The following is a 16,786-nucleotide window of genomic DNA, read 5'->3' on the forward strand; positions in this document are numbered from 1 at the left end:
TGCGTGTAGCTCTGCAGCCGTCGCGGACAACGCCGCAGGGCCGAGTGGCTGAGGTAGTACGCAGTCGCACGGGCGGCGCACGACGGCATAAACAGGATGCGGTCAGGCGGAAAATGCGTGTCGCACCGCGCGCGGCTAACTTCTCTGCCGACAGCGCTGCTACTTTTGACGCTACGCGGTGCTGGTAGGTGCGCCGGAGCGCGTGTGACCGACGCGCGTTCGCTGAGTGTGCAGCGGAGAGGAAAAAGAGAGAAAAAGTACATAGTGGTGACGCCCAGCGCAAAATGGATACGAAAAAAAGGATTAATTACGGGAGTTAGTCGAGAGTAAGGGTTACGACGGCCCAAGTTACGCTTCTAGGATGCTGTTACCGAAGTTTTGCTTCGTATCAGCCTATCGAAAAAAAAAATAAATCCAGACCTTTGCTGTTACTGACATGTTTGGCCATCGAAGCAGTTAACACTGTGCGCATATTAAGATCCATGGTTACTTAGGTGATTTTACCCCCGATTGTGTCGTCCTTGCAATCACAGTGAACATGTCGAAAGATTAGCGGCGTTAGGCAATGAAATCGACCAGAAATAAAGGCGAGAAAAATGGCTGCCGGGTTCGAACCCGACAGCGGCGGCTGCGTTTTTATGGAGGAAAAACGCTAAGGCGACCGTGTGCTGTGCGATGTCAGTGCACGTTAAAGATCCCCAGGTGGTCGAAATTATTCCGGAGCCCTCCACTACGGGACCTCATTCTTCCTTTCTTCTTTAACTCCCTCCTTTATCCCTTCCGTTACGGCGCGGTTCAGGTGTCCAACGATATATGAGACAGATACTGCGCCATTTCCTTTCCCCGCAAAAAAAAAAACAATTATTATTATTATTATTATTATTATTATTATTATTATTATTATTATTATTATTATTATTATTATTATTATTATTATTATTAAAAATGGCTGGCTCACTGGCGCTTAATGCTAGCTCCCATGTGCAGTTCCCGTTGGTTTTGACGCTTGCTTCGCGGATTTGTTCCATTTAAAAAAAATACAAAACCTGGCGCACGAATGCACCATCAACAACCCTTGCAGGTGCACTATCAACAAAGCTGAGCTTTGGGCTATTCGGTGCGAAACAATTACGTACCAAAAGCGTAGAAAACGACGGGATGTAGGAAGAAAGAAGTAGCGCTTTTATGTGATTCTTTATACACGTCCTGTCGTTCCTTTGCGCTGCTTAGACATAATGAGTGTATTATGCACATTCTAGTGGCGCAGATGTGAATGCTATGTGAGTTTCACGCGGTCAACCCTCAAACACACTTGCTCATAGCTTGCGTACATGCTCACGTAGTGCGGACAAATACTTACTGGTTCTCATTATCATTCTCACTACAATCAACCGTGAACCAGCGAAGCATAGCAGTTACAGTCGTGAGCAAGAAGAGAGGGGACAAATTTTCGCCACTCCCTTACTGATAATTGCATAATTATGTATGAAAAGAACAGTTTTCTCTGCTCTCTATGTTTCCTCTTGGCGTATAATATACAAAATCCTTTTACAAATTTAAAAGAGAAATAAGCTCGAAATTTGCAATTTTCTGCGAAATGTTTGTTCCCTCTTATAGTGCTCACGACTGTACACTTTTATTTTAGGCGGCGGAATGGAGAGCGCGACTACGGTTGCAGCAGCTTGGTAGAATAAAAGTGATATGCTATTGTGGTTGGAGAAATACAGAAAGAAAACGAAATAAACAAGCTTGACCTAACCTTGTGGAAGTCCCGGCAATTGCCGTGTACCACACCAGAACTTTCCCCTGTGCAGTAAAAACAGCACAAAAAATATTACAGGAAGGTAACGAGTGTATAACGCGATTCTTTGAGCGTTAACTGTGCTGTGACAGAAAAAAGAAATAAATACGCGTTCAGTTTTTTTTTTTATCTCGCAAAATGAGACAGCCGCAGGTGCATCTGGACTTCCCCATGATTGCAGTGATATTCTGCAGCCTGTTACGGTGTTGGGTTTCGAACCAACCATCTCCTGCAGCCGAGGCGGACGCCCAAGCCACAACGCCACCCATCGACTTTGACCCTCTTCTCTCTCTCAATTTCCTCTCTCCTTTCTCGACTAAAAGTGGAGAGGAGGATTACCCTCTATCTCTATGCCCTGCAGCGGGCTTAGTAAGGCTGATGATGATGATTTCCACCCGCCAACCGAGTCAGGAGGCAAGTGGCGCTGCGGGTGTCGACACCGAGGATGCCGATGCCGATGACGTCGCCGGCGTGAAATTGAGGAACGAGCTAATAAGAGTTAACGACCTAAAAAAAACGTTCACTGATCGACACCAGACCCAAAAAATCAGGGCCATAAAAAAAAAAAAAGCCTCTCGAGTCTATTCTTTACAGATTCGGTCGTCAAGAGAGCTTCGATTACTTTTTCTATCGTTATTCTTGCGGAAAGACAAGAAAACAGCGAAGCGACTGACGCTGGGAGCAGCAACGGAGGAGAAAATCGGCGAGCCGCGACAGAGGCACAGCGCCGTGACAAAGCAGCGAGCGCTGCGCGTGCCCGTCCGGAAGCTGCTCAGCAGGCACGCGAAGGAGGAGGCCAGGCGAAAACAGGAAGAGCGGCAGCACCGCATGTCCCCGACCCTCTCCCTGCGAGCTAGCAGCGACGTCGTCAGGTAAACAGGGAGAGCGCACACACGAGAGCCTTAATACACGCGACACGCGTGTTGTTCGAGCGGCGGGAGACAGCAGACGGGGGGGACAGAGGCGCATTAGTAGCTCGGAGACCGCGTTCTGCCAGGCCCGCCACACCACGACGGCGACCGCGTCGCAGCAAACCACAATCGGCGGTCCTTCCTTTCCGCGTGCCGTGTTTTGACGCGCGCCAGCGATTGCATAATAACGCTGCATTGGAAACGCGCACGCCGGACACAACAACCGGCAGCACGACGGGCGGTTTGTCCCATGCACGCGCCATCCTTCCTACTACCTGTTCGTGAAATAGGGGACGACGCGGAAGTGGCGAGACCTGCTTGCATTCGACAGCTTCCGTCATTTCGAGGGGTTAGCCCAGACAATCTGCTTTGAATGTATCCTGATGTTTTACGCAAGGCGTGGAATCTATTGGAGTACTAAACCGACTGCAAATTAGAATAGCAGCGCGAAAAAGGTTTGACCTAATCGATGTGTTCGGCGATTCGTATGATGCGTCACAAGGCGCGTGGACAGGGTGACGAAACGAGTTGGCCACTTCCCAGGCAGACCGATCGACGCCGGCGGGCAAGGCGGAAGCGTCGAGTAAAATGCGCGCATTCCAGTTTTGCGCGACCCCCGCCGCGGTGGCTCAGTGGTTAGGGCGCTCGACTACTGATCCGGAGTTCCCGGGTTCGAACCCGACCGCGGCGGCTGCGTTTTTATGGAGGAAAAACGCTAAGGCGCCCGTGTGCTGTGCGATGTCAGTGCACGTTAAAGATCCCCAGGTGGTCGAAATTATTCCGGAGCCCTCCACTACGGACCTATTTGTTCCTCTCTTCTTTCACTCCCTCCTTTATCCCTTCCCTTACGGCGCGGTTCAGGTGTCCAACGATATATGAGACAGATACTGCGCCATTTCCTTTCCACCAAAAACCAATTATTATTATTATTATTTTGCGCGAGTCAATTATGTCGCGCTGAAAGTGAGTCACAAGGAACGGAGGAAAACACGAGTTGGAAGAAGGCACACGGGACTCCGCGTTTGTGATAACTTGTGTTTTCGTCTCTTCCTGCTGGTTAATTAATTGAAGCGAAATGTACCAATTGACTGACCAGAACACGTATACTATATTACGGAACTGTTCATTAATGTACCGACGCACTTGAGGCACGAAAGTACTGTACTCTGGAGGCGCTTTTCCCAAAAACATGTCTACGGGCTAGTGAACATTAAAGAACCCCAGGTGGTCGGTCGAAATTTCCGGAGCCCCTCACTAAGGCATCCCCATAGCCCGAGTCGCTTTGGGACGTTAAACCCCCAAAAGCACAAACCATGTCGGCAAGAAGGAGTACACATATATGTTTACATATATTGCTTCCGTGCTCTGGCGTGCGCAGCTGTTACAAAGCCCGCGATTTTCGCGTGCAGTTTGTTTGAAAGGAAATCTTCAGCTGCAGTGTCTTAAAAGCAATGCTTAGCGCGCCCTTCATACTTTCGTTTCACGTACACATTTTATTGCTACCTTCGTTACATAAATACACAGAAACAGAAATAAGTAAGGTTTATTAACGCTGAGCCTTTATTTGTTCACGAGACAGCCGGTGTCAGAATTGAAGTTTCATGCACAACCCTTTTTAAGTGTAATAATGGGGTGCGAGATTTTTATGCTTGGCTGTATCTGGGCTCCGGCTTTTCTAACAACGTTCTGCCATAAAAACCAATTAAACCGTATCAGATGCATCAGTGAACCTGGACGTTGGCATGTACGTACGTAGCACTGCGTGCAGCATTGTTTGATGCCGAAGCGACCAACGTCACTTATACCCCTGGTCATACTTTTTTTTTGTTACCAACGGTGGATAGCATATCCACAACGATCGAGCTGCACCTGGCATAAGCACAAGTAAAGCCGCATTGTGCCCTCTTAACACTGCGACCTCAATTCTTTTCGTTTATACTATTACAAACTAAAACAAGGGGCACACAAATAAAGTCAGATCTCTCTCTACGTCACACTAATATATTGACCACAGTTTCAGCCCTACACCTCAGATACTTGTTGTATATGTTTAATTGTTGTATTCGCAATGGTGCAGAAGAGCTTCAACTTGCACTGTTATTTTTGTTTACCTTTGCCTGTTTTGTTAAACTGCCTAGTTTGCATCCCCACCCTGCTAATATCCCAACTCTGGGATTGCAGTATCAATAAATAAATAAATATTTCTTGATCGAAAATCGTCCAAAATAGAATCAAATGGCTTTGTATGAGTATGGGACACCAAACTCGCTAGTAGAAAAACACCCATTCTTAAAAAATATTTCTAGTTAGGGTATAGGTAAATTATGCAGCATTCTGGTCCGTGAATAGGTTAGGGCATAGCTAAATTATACAGTATTCTGGTCCGTGAATACTAAGTACTGACAGACTGTCCATAGACTCTTGTATACAAAGGCTATGAACTTTCTATAGACAAATCCAATAGACCAGTCTATAGGCCATACAAATCCCATCGACAGTCTATAGACAATCTATAGATTTATGGCCACAAACTTTTAGTATAATTCTTTCTATAGACAGTTTACACAATATGAATAGACAAAAGGAAATATCTATAGCAAGGCACTAGAGTGCATAAGAAGTCTATGGACAGTCTATAGGCCATTTTTATAAGGAGCGGTGCCCCTTTAAGAATGACAGCAAATTCGATTTTATAATTTTTGTTTCAATAGTGCGGGTGTATTCCTTGTACCCCGTCAGTCTCGTTTATACGGCACAGCATAGCATTTATTGAACAGGCAATCACATACCTGCTACATCTTCGTAAGGACCGTTGATCCTGAAGCAATGCAAAAAAAAAAATATATAGCGTTTCATATTCAATTGCAACAGCGTCTTCAAGTGCGGGAAACTTAGATGATGTGGTCTTTTTTCTACATAAACTATACTGCATGTCAAACTGTACACGACAGACAGTGTTTTTTCCGCTGCTTTGTGAGACTGACCAAGAAAAAACGAAAAAAAATCAGTTGTTGCGCACCGCTTCGGAATCAATGATTCAGAACGAAGAGAGATGTTTTTCTGGCCCGTCTGAACTCAGCGTCTCGCGCATTCAGCTTATCAATATATATTGAGCGCGCCAGCCTACATGTGTACAATAATAAAAGAAAGGCACGCAAGGGTAAACATCGTAGCAGCCTCTACCACGGTGAACGCTATCTGTACAAGAAAGACACTCAAGGCGAATGACTTTTTTACGACCCTTCTTCGGAAGCCCGTTTGATATCAGGTTGCTTTCGAATACTTCAGGTTGGCAGTAGTGAAGGCGGGTCGAGTAGAAGGGAACATGCAGAACGTCCCGTTTAATGACAGCAAACCTTGAAAGCGGGACGAACAGCGCTAAAAGAAGGTATGGATAGCTGACTGGTTGCTCACCCCGCCTAAATATGTCCCGCTTCGATCGATTCGATCAGTTGGAATCAAGCACATTCTGACCGCGTACACAAGGAACCTGGTCCTTGAGCACTTTATCTCAAAGCGCTGCGTCTTTTTCGTCAACGGAGACTTTGCCATGTTGCACTGATTGCTCGATCGTTACCGGCAGTCGCGGAGCAGTTCTTGAAACTTGACAGACTGCGGATTTGCTCGACGATTAAAAAACAAGCATCCAACGTGCAAGGCAAGGCGATTGATTGTGACGTCGTGGCAGTTGGTCAGCGCCGTTAATTGGAGGCTCGCCTTTTGCGAAGCATTAGCCGCTGCGTTCTTGAGTTGCGTATCCGACTGTAATGTTCTCAAATAGATATCGACGCACCTCTGAAATCTGCTTGTAACCGCAGAAATTTGGCATCTGATATTGCCAAGTTCTGCCCTTCATGAAAGGTCCCATTCTGCCAAGACGTTTCAAGCTAATCGTAGCATTCCTATACCTTTGCACAGCGTATGTACGAGCTTAATCTGGGAACGCCCAGTTAGTGAGACGCAGCGAACACAACCGCCAAATATATATAAACGAAAGAATGTCATCGCTTATTGGGAAATCAGCCGGGCTGATGCACGTGACACGCTTCCTCCTTGTTTGCCCTTATATATACGTGCCGTTCTGTTTCGCAACAAATACTTGGCAGCCAAAGCAGCCGACTCCCGGCCGAAGCGCACGCGCTGCGATATAAATTTCTGGCCTTTTTTTCTCTGTGCAACCGTTGGTATGCCTACGTTTTGTCGTATACATTTTTTTTTCTTCCAAGGGCACTTTTGAACTTGCACAACAAAAGCTACTAGGTGTCAGTTGAATGCCCGATGCCGCAAATGATGATGACAGAAGCGTGCGGATATAATTTGCCCGCATCGACTTTCGCTTTGAGCATGGTTATTAAATGGCAAAGGAAATTTCACTATAACAAGATCTGTTGTCGGGCTAGCTGGTGACCGTCTACGGAAGCTTGGTTCATCAGGCTTATCATTGAAACTATGTGATTGTACTGTTCTTTCAAAGAAATTTCACTAACAGTACATTTTTTCGAGAACAGTGAACATGCAGTGCTTTTGGTGTCCAAAGTGGTCAGAGGCAATTCAAGTAATATGTTGTCAGATAAAGAAACTATCTAGATATAGAAACTATAGAAACTAGCAATATAGATAAATAAACACATCGAGCTAGAACCGCTACAGATAAGGAGCCAGAAGCAAGGGCTCAAACTTCTGCACTCAATATAGACCGACTCGACAGGCATTGATAAGTAAAAGCACCTCAATGTACCCCACTATATTTATAAGAGGAGAGACTACAGTATCAAAATACGCGAAATTACCTACAAAACGAGCTACATTAAGTGCTCATTTTTCCCCCGTAGTATATTGGACTGGAATAAGTTGCCGGTTGAAGTTGGGAGTGTTCATCGAGATGTATTTTTAAGACTAATCAGTGATACTATGTGATTGTATTGTTCTTTCAGACCATTAATTCCGGACTGGATGTACTATTGCTCCTACTATTGTTTACTTTTATGTTTCATTAATCTTGAAACATTGCTCCTTTGTCTTCGTTCTCTTTTTTTCATGCATTTTATTTTACTGCTCGTCACTTTAATATTGTACACACTCCCCTGCTATCATGATTCGGCACTGCAGGGTGGACTGAAAATAAATGAGATCCAGAGGCAGAACAGGCAGCGTAGTCAGAGTTTTTAATTATCACTGAAAAAACAGCTCCGACTGGGGTCTTGTGGTTTTCATAGTATAATTGAGTTTTTCGTACCTTGTCCGCGATGAGGCTATAATTTTTGTCATAATATCGCATTCAAAGAAAATTATCGCGAGCGTAAAAAGCGCAGCGAACGCTGCCGAATACGGCGCTATACCATTCTGGCAACAAAGATATGTTTCGGAACGGAACAAAGTTTGCTCAATTAAAGCTTGCCGATCTGTGCACCGAACGCCAAATGCGACATTTCAGCTCCTCTTGCGAAGCTATTACCCAAATTAGCTCGGCGCTTCAGGTCTAAACGCGCATTAATATTTACGCCAAGAACTTTCTCGCTCTAAGCAGAGCAAGCGGGCTCCACAAGAGGAAAATCAAACAGCGGAGAAACCATTAGAGAACCGCAAGCACGCAAGCGATATGCCATTTCATGAGTTTTGTAGATAGTTTCGAAACGACGAAATATGTTCGATTTAGAGCGCATTCAATGTACTGATTGCATATGTTTCGTGATCACTGAGACACGAGACATTGGAGTACTTTGGGCGTTTGCTACCGCCGCTATTCAAGAACACCTCACCTTGCCTCACTTACCGCGCTAGGTGCACGCGTAGAGATTACAGTGGGCGCCGAAACGGCGCATTGCCGAGCTTGCGCAAGAGACGCGCCAACGGCAACATCGCCAAGCGCACCACCAAGTACAACAACTGAGAGCTAAACTGCCACTCAAGTAACGAGTGATTACGCGGGATCGATGCCCCAACAACGGCGGCAGCTGAGCTTCGCTCGCTGTTTCCAACTTTCTGGCGGTGACTCACGACCGACTCAACCGCAGAATGGCGCCGCGCCTTGATCGCAGTTTCGACAGGGCCACCCACTGCCGAGTCAAGAGTCGCTGCCCTCCCTCCAATTAGACGAAGTCGGAGAGCGCTACCCTGCAGCTATTGCCGTTTGAAGAAAATTGATGGCCGTCGCCGCCACCGCAGCAGCTTATAAATGGATGCCCCCCCCCCCCCCTTTTTTTTTTACGTGTGCTGCACACGAGAGCGGAGTGCACGCCGCTTAAGGCCCGGAGGATCGTTAACTCATATCTGCTTTTGTCTTAACGGTTCCTCTGCCTCCTCATCCCGTTGTTGTGCAGTCGCCCATCAGTATATGTGTACGCGATTCCTCTTCGAGAGGCACAGAAGCGCGCGCGCGTGGTATATCCTAGCGAACCCCCTCCCCCCCTTTTTCTTCTACCTCCCCTACATCACTCTACCCACACATCTCTTTCTCCTCTACTGTCTCCCTCCCGTTTGACAGAAATCCCATGTTCGTGGTTTTCCTAGAAGCGATCGTTCGTCTATCTTGAACGCCTTTATCGTTTCGATTTCGGCCGTCTTTTAGTCTTTCCCAACGCCCGGGTTCTTTTGCAAGCGAGGTTGTCCCTGTCCTCTCGTTCTGTGGCCGAAGCATTAAAACACGTCCCGTGTTTCTTTGTTCCCAAGCAAGCGGACGCACGCGGTTGCTCAATACGACGTATGTCTTTGCTTTTCAGAACGCCGTAGGAGGAAAAAATAGACAAAACGAAGGCGTTAAAATGGGGAATTCAAAAGCAAAGAAGAGCTCGGAACATTTGCAAATTCCCGAAAGGTCACACCTCTTCGCTTGCGGGTTATGTCGACATGCACCAGACAATAGTTTGTCCGAATTTTCATCGATCCGAGAAAACAACCTCGGCCTCCTTTCGCCATATATTGCTCAGCTCACTCTAGCCCGTTTTTCGCTAACGTCGCGTTTGGCTGCAGTCCAGCTCATAGCGTCGGTAATGCTTATCTAAGCGTGAAAAAGAGTTCTTTGAAGTGCACTGGATTGTTTGACCGTCAGCGTAGAAACGTGGGGCAATGCTGCCTTCTTGAAAGCAATATCTTCTGCAGTCAGGCATTATCCAGTAGGGAGAAAACCTTATACTTTTCAGATTTTTGTAAAAAAAAAAAAACTACGCCTGGATAGCACAGTAAGAAATTCCATCCCCCCTGATTATTAACTACGCAATTTCTGTTGGGTCTCCTCCAAATCGTGACTCTGTTGTGGGTCTCAATTAGGCTTCTTTTCACCCATTTCTGTCAGAAGAATTCGTTATGTAAACAATGAAGCTCATTTCAGGCACTTTAAAGCGTTGACGCGCATAAAGGTAAATAAGAAGACACATAAAACGCGTAGGCGTTCCGCTAAGCAGCAGTTTTCTCTGTTCAGTTGACATGCCAGGCTTAATATGGTGATACGAGGCCAGTCGTAAAGGGATCGAAATTATATTACGCTGCCACTCACGGCACATAATATTCCATCAGTAACCGGAACCGACACATAACAAGTTAATGTACACATATCGTGACACTATGACCAAAGGATATATTACAAAAAGAAGTACAAAAATTAATTGCACAACCCGAGCAAAAAAGTAGGGGCCGGGACCCGAAGAAAGTGAGTGAAAAGAGACAATAGATTCCTTTTTCTACTGCGTGAACTGGAAGTAACCAGACATGAATGGCAACATGTCTTCTCCAAAGTACAACCCACTTGGCTAGCTGATTGGCTACCTTAATGGCTTTGACTTTTGGCTAGTAACCCAAAGGTCGCGGGATCGAATTCCGATCGTGGCGGCCACATTTCGACGGAGCAAAATGCAAAAAATGTCAGCGTGCAGCTCGATGTCAGCGCACGTGAAAGAGCCCGAAGTGGTCCAAATTAATCCAGAGCCCCCCCCTCCCCGATACATGCCTCACAAAGAAGGAAGAAGTAATCTGGCGAAAACTGCAGACGGGTGCCTTCCAAAACCCGTACATCCTACACAAATGGCATCCTGAGGTGCACTCTCCAAAATGCAAAAACTGTGAAGGCATAGCGACCCTAAATCACATGCTGTGGGCTTGCCCAGCGCTAAATGGTCTACATGGAAATAAAGAGTCACGGTAATTCTCCCTCCATAGCCAGGAAGAACAAGTCCAAAAACAAGTCATCGGTCAAGCCCAGGACGCCGCCGCCGGAAGTCAACTGATTCCGGCTGACGTCTAGGGGGGAGGCAGACGGTGAAAGGGGGAGCTGCGTCTCACCCGATCACCCATACTCTAGCTCTGACAGGTGCAAATAAAGTGCTTTCTCTCTCTCTCTCTCCCCACTACGGCGTCCACCATACCCCCTGCATATCTTCGGGACGTTAAACCCCATGAATTTACAATTTTTTTTCCAGTTTTAGTAACTCTCTTCCCAATCTCGACAGTAGCCTCGTTTACATGAATGTCACAGAATGCTTCTTGAGTGAACTTTCCGAGAGAATCGACGAATTTTGCGAAAGAAAGGCGCGACTCGTCCTCTACTCTCTCCCTTGATGTTCTTACGCTTTCCCTCAAAAAGTGGACTCGAGTCGACTTCTGTCGCATTCATGTAAACGACGTTTCAAGAGCAAGGACCCTTACAAATCCGTAAGGCTGTGTTTCCAAGCCTGTAACGAGTGGCGTCAATCAATATCGCCAGCGGGTGTCTATAGCTGGTTCTTGAAAAAGTAAGTTGGAATCAGGCGCAAAAAAAAAAACGCACACGATTAGAAGAGACAGATGGAATGATCAGTAACGAATGAAGATACTCGAAAGCATCGATTGTCCTGACCGCTTCTTTTTTTACTTTTTTTTGGTCCTTCGCACTATTCCATCGCAATTTTCTAAAAAGTACCGGGTAATTTATGACGCTAGTCGCCTGTTAGTTTTAGAGAGCGCTCTTTTTTTTTCAATGGAAAACAAAAAAAATAGCAGCAAAACGGCACAGTCCGAATGTAGTCCCTTGTAGTCGAGAATGGCAACTAGCCAAGTGGCGAGCGACGCAGGGACAAGACAAACCCCCGACTTGTGTGTCTATGTGTGTCACTTGTGCTGCCTTGCTTGCTCCGTGCACTCCTTATTGCAAATTTGCATAAGGTGTTTAAGAAGCGAGATGTTGCGTGCTATCGACTTCCAGTGACGTGAGAACACCACGGTGTGCGAAGATTTTTTTTTTTTTTTGCGCGCGCTATTATGTAAGCTTGGTGTATAACCGGTTTCACAGCGAGCCTCGTCGCTTCCACTTCACAACTCACGTAGAAAAAGCTCCCACTGTGTAAAGCACCGGCGAGTAATGGATCCTATCTGGACGGTACACTCACACTAGGGCTGTTCGTCGCGCGTTATCATTACTCTGCAATCTTTCTCTTTCCTTTTCAGTGTCTTTCCTCAATGCAAAAGAGTCAAAGAAAGGCGCGTGTATCAGAATGAGTTGGTTGTGAGCTCAGAAAATGGCGCCAAGCAGGTTCAGGAAAGAAAATAAAGTGCAGCACCAAGACGACACCGTAGCGACGGATGTTGAAAAGCGGTTGTGTCAAATCGACCGTGTCCGCAGGTTATAATCCCCTCTTTGTCTCTCGGATACCCCTTTATTCGTGGACCGTGCAAACGGATCCTTTTTTTTTTTTCAAACGAAAGTAGTCTCTAACATTAGCCTTCTTTTGTGGGCTGTCAAAGGGATATATTTTTAATCCCCCTGATCCTAATCTTCATGTTTTCTCACCACTCCTCGTTATGGATATCTGCAAGTACCTGAAGGAGAGTTCATCAAACCCGATGCTATAGCAAGCCTGTGAGCCATTTGCGCAAGAACTCGAGAAGCAAGGACCAATAACAGAGAAGATGCACCGACGTTCAACGAAGAAGCGCATTGAGAGGAATAAAACGCAGCCACTGAACTCAACGGTCCTGAGTGCAAAATGTTTACGCAGCTACGAACACGAACCTTCAAAGTGCGCAGCGTGGTATCCCATATATGTAAGCCGCAGTTGCATGTACCCCCCCACCCCCCCCCCCCCCCCACCCTTTTAACGAACGACAGAGGCTTAGCCGAATTTGCGAAATCCAGCACAAGCGCAGTGCTGCTATACTTCTTAGAGCAATGAAATCTCGAACGATCCGAAACTATATAGACGAGCCGCCGCATGCAGCGCAATCCTTTGCTCCGATAAGCATTGCTAATTTTTTTCTTCGCTTCTTTTCCGATTATTGTAAAAAAAAAAAACAGGGACCTATATGCAGGGAAGCAATAGTGGGACAATACGTAAAAAGCGTCTTTCTTCGCGAGAACATGTATAAGATCGCCTCGAAATACGTCCAAGTTAGAAGACGGATTGCAACAAAGTACCGGCAGGAGAGCAATTGAAACTGTATGGAAAGTCAAATGCAAATCTCGGGCACAATAGGCACCGGCAGTGCTGCACCGCTAACGACAGACAAGAAAACGATGTCTATCTCCCTCGTCCTGGCTTTCTTCCCTGATTTCTTTTTTTTTTCAGCGTGTTTCTAAAAAAAAAAAAAAAGACCTGAACCTCTTGGGAAATGCTCCAGGGAGATAAGTGTAGTGGGAAAGCATTCGGAAAGCGACAAGTTAGAAGGGCTCGTCCGTTTAGTCCCTTCGCTCTATCCTTTTCTTTCTATCGTACTGTTGTGCCCGGCGCTGTTTTTGGATTTGGGAACAGAAGAGTCAGCAGATGGGTGTTTCTCTCCGTCTGCGTCGCCATGAGGGAACGCGCGAAGAGAAAATGAAAAATCTGATCAAAGTGAAAAGCAGAAGTGCATGCAGTTGTGAGTTTGAAAATAAAAACAAAAACAGACGGGATGGAAACAACAGAAAAACGTAGACGTAATGCGCATTTCGGTAAAAGCTTTGTAAACAACTTCTGATACTGAAATGCAGCTGGAGGGGCGTAAAATAGTGAATTTTATAAGCCTCTACTTCGGCCCTGGTAGTAGTCCCAATGGAACTTGGAACCGAAACATGCTGGCAAGAGTAAAAAATAACGACAAATAAAGCGGCATCACCTGCAGCTCTTAAAATTACTAAAAAAAAAAACCGTGAGGTCAACGTCCAAAGTACGTGCTTGTCTGTGCGTGTCGGTAAAAACATAGCAGCCCAGTTATCGTCGAGTTACTACTCCTCATCAGCGCATCTGGATTTCCGGTTGTGCCGCGCAGTCACTCTTCCGGTCCATCGATTTCGGCAGCCGATCGAAGCCCGCGTAGAAAGCATGTCCTGCTTTGAGCATCCATCTACGTTCGAGAGCACGACTGCTTCCTCCTCTTCACTAATCTCGGACGAAAAGCTACCGAGAAAAGCTTTCAACGTGGCTCAAGTGCGGAGGCGAACTGGCTTTTTGCCGGCGGGCGACAACGCTGTAAAGACGCGGCGAATCGGTAGCTAGAGAGGATGGAGGAGGTGGGGGGGAGGGGGGGGGGGTGTTTCATGCGCTGAGACAAAATTATACAAAACCACGCCTGCCATCCTCCTCTCCTCTTTTTCCTCTATCAAGAAATTCTATTTCGAGATGCTCTGCCTCCGAAATAAAAAAAAAGTGCAAAATAAAAATGAAAATCACCGTTGCAGTACACGGCGTCAAGCATAAGTAGAATTCTTTGCGTTGTATACGCGGCAGGAATAGAGAATAGTAAATAGGGGAAATAAAAACGTGCAAAAATAAAAATGAAAACCACTGTTGCAGTACGCGGCGTCAAGTTTAAGTAGAATTATTTGCGCTGTATACGCGGCAGGAATAGAGAACAGTAAATAGGAGTGCAAGAGAGAGAGAAAAAAGGCCTAATCTAGCACATAATCTAGCACATGCACGAAAACCGCACGCCAAAAACTTTTTCCCGGTGCAAGCATTTCTTCTTTTCTTGCGTCTTAGACGCGATTTTATGGGCAGTAGCGGCCAATCGTTGCAAGGTATGGCCCGTAGTGACCTCTGCCGCAAACAGGGAGAAGGTCGGTCGAACATCACAACAAATGACGCATGGTGAACTTGCGTTAAGAGGTTTTGAGGAGTGGCACTGTGAACATGTAAGCCTAGCCGCGTTTCCAATCGATATAGAAATAGGTGCATTTTTTCGGCCACTAAGGAAAGGCCTGCTTTGTACCCGTATGGTTGTAGAGTAAGTTCTAACTGCTCTATCCTAAGATAGCTACTCTACCTTAAAGAATGTATGCGAGGACACACGATTGTTCCTGTCGAGATCGCAGGAAAATTCAGGCAAATATAAAATATGACGCATGAAGCATACATCTATCGAAATGCGAATACTCCACATATTTCATTCTTCTTTGCTCGTGTCCACATTGATAGCATCATAATTAGAAGCGACGCTGTCAAAAGGAAACAGGAGACGGACACGGTGAGGTCAGGCAACACGCGCGTAATCACGCAAGCGTAAAAAAGAGTATGGCGGCACCCGGGAGCGCGCGACACGCCACTGTACAAACGGAAGAACCCGTGATAGTTACATAAAACGGTCCGAGACACGATCGCCTCACACGGCCACATCATCTACACATCTCGTACGCTGTACTGCATCCCTTCAAAGTACGGCGCGGTCCACGTGCAAAGAAACTGCGCGGGCATGTGCCTTCCAACTCACCAGCTCGACCCCCGAGACGGCACGGCGCAAGTCCTTGACTAAATCCAACAAGCCGCAGTTCTTCCATCGCGACCGAGCGGCCCGGCGCAAGTGACGCAAGTTGCCTGTGGGCAAGAAAACGCCGCGACCCAAGCGGCTGCGGGCGGCGGTCAGAGCAGCGGCGGCGGCGCAGGTAAAGACGCGAACAAGAGAAACCAGTCGCTCATAAGGCACCCTGGCACGGAAAAGAAAAGAAGAAAAAAACGAATCGAGAGGTCCCAGAGAATGAGCGAGAGCGTGAGTGCTCACTGCGGCAAGTAAAGAAAAAGAGAGGCAGAAGAGATGAGAGATTGAGGAGGAGGAGGAGGCGGAGAAGCGGGGTAGCGGCGAGTCGTTCTCGTAGACCAGCGATGCAGAGTCTGGCCGGGGACTTCCACCTGTTGGCGACCTTCGGTGGTGGACAAGAGAGTGAGGGGGAAGAGGGATGACGCGAGCGAGAGTGAGAGGGAAAAACAAAAAATATATATATATATAGAGAGAGGCGATCGCACGCACATCGAATGAAAGAGACTTCCTCGCTGCGGCGTCGACCGCGGCAGAGAGCTTGCGCACGGAAGAGGGCCGGGTCTGTGTAGATGTCTATCTGGCTACGCTTTCCGGTGTATAAGCGCCCATAAAGAAATCTCTTTGTGCGGCGTGTGCCCGGTTCCCTTCCCCGCTCTCTCTCTTCGTGTCCGCTATAGGGATCCCGGCGTCCACGCACTTGCATGACTCGGCCATCACACCACGGAAAAAGAAAAAAACACAACAAAAATGCAGTAAAAGAGTTGCTGGGCTTCATCTATTGCAGAGCAATTCGTACGTTCCTACAACCACAGTTCGCAGCTACTGAAGTCGAAGGCATGCACACAGAGTTGGCATTAGCGAAGCAAGGGCCTAACTACCAAAACATCTCGCATGTAATGCTAGTGGCTGGCGCGCACGCGTGACGTCAGCAATCGTGAGAGCCAGGCGTATATACGACAACAAAGGTGCGCCATATTCATTCCTAGCGTGCCAACAGCTGTGAGATTTCGGCGCCTGGTTCGCCTGCGACATCAGTAGGTTCTTGGAAAACTGAAACCTGGCACAGCTACGAGCAAAGCAAGCTCTGTTCGGTGCTACCATTCGATGTTTTGCCGCCCAGTAACATTTTCTGCCCTGTACTTAAAAAAATTTAAAAAATAAGGTCAGCACATGCTGTTATGACATTGATAAAAGCACGGTTATTCAGTCACAATAGGTGTCGCCTAGATAGCTTCACCTCGTTTTAATATCTCAGGAAATTAGTTTGCTACACAAGAAACCTCATTGCCCAATCGTTCTCCTAAGCAGCCTCCTCTAGAGCAAGTCCTGAATAGGCCAAGCTCGGACACAGTCAGCACGCGAATTCACGTGACGATCAGGG

The 16,786-nt window shown here is 46.9% G+C and overlaps 1 protein-coding gene across 2 annotated transcripts in view; it reads right to left on the reverse strand.

The window, feature by feature from the left end:
- LOC144125415 (adenylate cyclase type 5-like) overlaps positions 1-16,786 on the reverse strand; it is a 199,603-nt gene that overhangs the window by 130,976 nt on the left and 51,841 nt on the right. The window contains exon 1 of one of the 2 annotated variants that reach the window (XM_077658783.1): positions 15,361-15,475. The exons of the other annotated variant lie outside the window; for it this stretch is intronic. The gene's annotated coding sequence lies outside the window, so the exon portion shown is untranslated. Of the gene's footprint in view, positions 1-15,360; positions 15,476-16,786 lie in introns of those variants that run through there. 2 annotated transcript variants of the gene reach the window in all.

Source organism: Amblyomma americanum, chromosome 3 (genome assembly GCF_052857255.1).
Source record: "Amblyomma americanum isolate KBUSLIRL-KWMA chromosome 3, ASM5285725v1, whole genome shotgun sequence".
Taxonomy (NCBI): Eukaryota; Metazoa; Arthropoda; class Arachnida; order Ixodida; family Ixodidae; genus Amblyomma; species Amblyomma americanum.